The following is a 3,808-nucleotide window of genomic DNA, read 5'->3' as shown; positions in this document are numbered from 1 at the left end:
GCCCCCCAGTGAGTAGTGCCTATCTTAAAATAGGCATTACTATTTTATTTTATTTTATTTTAAGATAGTCCCCCTCCCTGTCACTCCCTGATGCTTTAACCTCCCCTAGTCCTCATCTCTTACCGCATTTGACTGCCTTGTATTTGATGTGCCCACCTTCACTTTCCTCCAATGTGAATCCCACACAGCAGGGGCTGTGCACATCAGCACTTGATTGCCTAGCATAGAATTATAGAATTGGTGAGCAGCAGACATTCCTTATTATTATTATTATTATTATTATTATTATTGATGTGAATACACTGTAGCTGTACAGATGATTGTGAGCCTTCATATAGTTGTTTGGAATTGAATTTTTAGGACCTCTGCTTGCTCTGGTCAACCCCTGCTCGCTCCTGTCAGACCCGCTAGCTCAGAGGGCATCAGATCTCATTATGGTTAGGTGTAAGCCACCGTATGTTTGCTGGGATTTGAACTCAGGACCTTCAGAAGAGCAGTCAGTGTTTTTAACCCACTGAGTCATCTCTCCAGCCCAGACGTTCCATACTTGATGAATCAACTAAGTAACAATGTCCAAGAATAGCTTCTCTGCAGGTAGCATGGTTTAAAAATGAAACTGGAGAAGGCCACATTATGGTAGTAGAGACTAGCTAGCTCTTTTACCATTATTATTAAGTTGAACTTAAAAGAATGGAAAGTCCTTGTTCTTTTCTTCATGCCACACCCCACTCTACCCAAACATATAATGACATCCCATTCTATGCACTAAGGCTTATGCGTTAGTGTTTTTACATATAACTTTTTAAATGCATTTTAAACATATTTTGATATCTAGAATAAGGTGAGAATTTATCTTTTTCCAAGAAACTTAATCAAACCAACTTGGTTTCTAGAACAGTGATTTTTCTGTGTGCCAAAGATCCAAACCTGGGCCTTGATGGCATTGAGATTGCACCCCAGCCTTTGAGACAGGGTCTCTCTAAGTGGCTCAGACAGGCCTTGAATTTATTCTTGACCCTCTCCATCCTCCTGCCTCATACAGTCTCTGAGTAACTGGGATTACAGGCCTGTGCTGCCAGACCTGTGTTGTTAACTGTATTTTCAATTCTCAAATGCATCATTGGAATGCTCTATTCTGTGGTATAGTCAGATCTATGGTCTCTTCTACCCCAATAGGGACTAATTTCATTACATCACCTTTTTTTAATCTCTAGGTAAAAAAAAAAAAGCAAACAAATTTGAAATGTATTTGCAGTATATAGGACTTTAATTTATTTAGTTAATTAAGTCTTTGCTTTTTGGTCTCAAAAACATTAGTGATCAGAACAAATGAAAAGAAAATGGTGGGAGAAACAGGCAGACATTAAGAGGAGATGCTCAGCTTCTCCCAGAATCATAGATATGATTTGACCTCTGACCTGTGAAATCAGAGGAAAAACATCAGCAAAGCCGGGCAGAAAAGATGAGGCCCAGACTAAGCTACCGCAGTGTGAACTGCACGTATCTAGAACACAGCTTGGGGAAATAATTACTACGGTTTATTAATGATGTTGACTTGTGTATAGTTGTTGTTGTTGTTGTTGTTTTTCTTTGTTTTCATTATTTTCAAAATAACTCTGGAAACACCTTTAAAGTATAACTAAAACCGCTGACCATTCTCCAGCACGTTCACTTACTGAAATCTTATGTGGTATAGGCAGTATCGGTATGGAGTGGAAATTAAACGTTATGTGTAATGGAACAACTTTCAAAACTAAAGTTCTGTACGTAAATAAAAACCCTAAGGGGGATGGTTCTGTAAAAACAATAACGGGAAGGGTGCTTTGGGTTTTTTCTGGTTTCCATTGTCAAACTTTTCCTTAACGCACACGAATACTCTTTATTTTGATGACACAAACCCCAAAGTTAAACAAAGACACCCATGACGTTACCTATTAGACCAGCACACTGATGCCCATTTTGGAAAGAAATCTAGGCTGCGACGAGGTACAGCAGTGCTCTTCGCCCCGACCCAGCTCTCCCTTTGAGAAGCAGCACAGCTCTGAGCCAGGAGCCATGGAGGAATGAAAAAATTGGGAACAGCTGGGCCAGAGTCAGAACCATGACATGCACCCTCCTCCCCTTCAAAGGCAGCTCTGAGGCAAGAAAGGTGAGCGAGAGTTCAGTCTGAGCTCACCAATGGGTGGATTAAATGGTGAACGAGCGGGAGGCATCGGAGGGCACCACACATGCTCAGTGTGGACAGAAAAGGCACCCTCCGGCACCTGCGGTCTAAATTACAGCTGAGAACAAGCTGAAGATGGGCCATCAAGCCCCTAAAGAGTGGTGAGAAGAAATAGTTAACGACAGGTACCATTTTGAACTAAATCTTGCTGGATTTCAATCGTGTGTTCTAAATTTTAGATGTGAAGTTTGTTGTTTGTTTTGAGATGTGAAGTTTTAAAAAAAAAAAGATTTAATTTTATTGAATACAGGAGGGGTTGTTTGTTTGTTTGTTGTTTGCTTTAACCATATAAGAACACAAAGGGAAGTATAAGGCAGTATGCTGAGGGGACTGCGGGGTAGAAGAGCGTCTGGGTTTGGAGAGGTGGACCACAGCATCCTACATCCCCATCCGTTGTATACACTGTATATATTTGAGAACAAGAAGCTGCTTTTCATTTTGGCTCCATACAGAGGTTAAGCATTCTGGCCCTTATCCTTCAAGGTTTAGGAAGACATCGTGTTTCAATGAGAGTGTCGTATGAGGACATTTAAATTCCACAAAAATAATTGCAGGGCCTGAGTGGAAGGGGCATGATGGAGGGTTGACAGCATGCAGGTGGTGAGGCTGGCCAACTGGTAGTCTTGTCTGTGAAAAAAAAAAGGGACAGATGTAATTCTGAACATGACAAGAAAGAAAATCAAATACGATTCCTGGCAATAACTGATTGGATTTAAGGCCCACACCATGAGATGGAATCCCTACCCAACACTGCGCAGGTGACCAAGGACGTGTGAGCAGATAGGCCAGGGACCTAGAGGAAAACCAAAAACTACTAACTGGTCTACTAAATGACTCCTCATGAAATTCTTTTATACTCAGTGTGGTGGTTTAAATATGTTTGACCCATGGGAAGTGTCACTATTAGGAGGCGTGGCTTTGTTGGAATAGGTGTGTCCTTGGAGGAAGTGTATCACTGTGTAGATGGACTTTGAGATGCTCTCTTCTAGTGCTCAGGCTCTGCTGAGTGCAGAGCTTGGCTGCAGGCTGAAGACAGTCTCCTCCCAGCTGCCTGCACATCACAACATAGAAGTCTCAGCTCTTCCAGTACCATGTCTGCCCAGATGTGTTCATGCTTCCTGCCATGATGGATTGAATGTCTAAAACTGTAAGCCAACTCCAATTAAATGTTGTCCTTTATAAGAGTTGCCTTGGTCACGGTATCTCCTCATAGCAAGGATACCCTAAAACACTCATTAATTAGTGCCTTGCTCTGCCATCCTCAGAGAAGCTTCCTCCTGAAGTAGAGACTCACAGCCAGACAATGTACACAGAGTAATTGACCCTAGAACACTCAGCGCATCTCCATCAAATCCCCTGTGGGCTCAGACGACTCTGCAGAAGGTGAGGCTTAAAGATTCCAAGAGCCAGAAGTGAGAGATGGCTCTGAGGGAAAGCAAGTCTTCTAGACACATGTGATGGTTTGTATATCCTTGGACCAGGGAGTGGCACCATCTGAAGGTGTGGCCTTGTTGGAATAGGTGTGGCCTGGTTGGAATGGGTGTGTCACTGTGGGTGTGGGTATAAGATCCTCACCCTAGTTGC

General features: G+C 42.5%; 1 long non-coding RNA gene across 1 annotated transcript in view; it reads left to right on the top strand.

The window, feature by feature from the left end:
• The first annotated feature begins 2,278 nt into the window (after positions 1 to 2,278).
• LOC110310125 overlaps positions 2,279 to 3,808 on the top strand; it is an 11,512-nt gene continuing 9,982 nt past the window's right edge. The window contains exon 1 of the long non-coding RNA XR_002379804.1: positions 2,279 to 2,349. This is a non-coding gene — a long non-coding RNA (uncharacterized LOC110310125). The remainder of the gene's footprint in view (positions 2,350 to 3,808) is intronic.

The sequence above is a fragment of the Mus caroli genome, chromosome 15, assembly GCF_900094665.2.
Source record: "Mus caroli chromosome 15, CAROLI_EIJ_v1.1, whole genome shotgun sequence".
Classification (NCBI taxonomy): domain Eukaryota; kingdom Metazoa; phylum Chordata; class Mammalia; order Rodentia; family Muridae; genus Mus; species Mus caroli.
The sequence above is the reverse complement of the archived record's forward strand: the minus strand, read 5'-3'. Positions and strand labels throughout refer to the sequence as shown.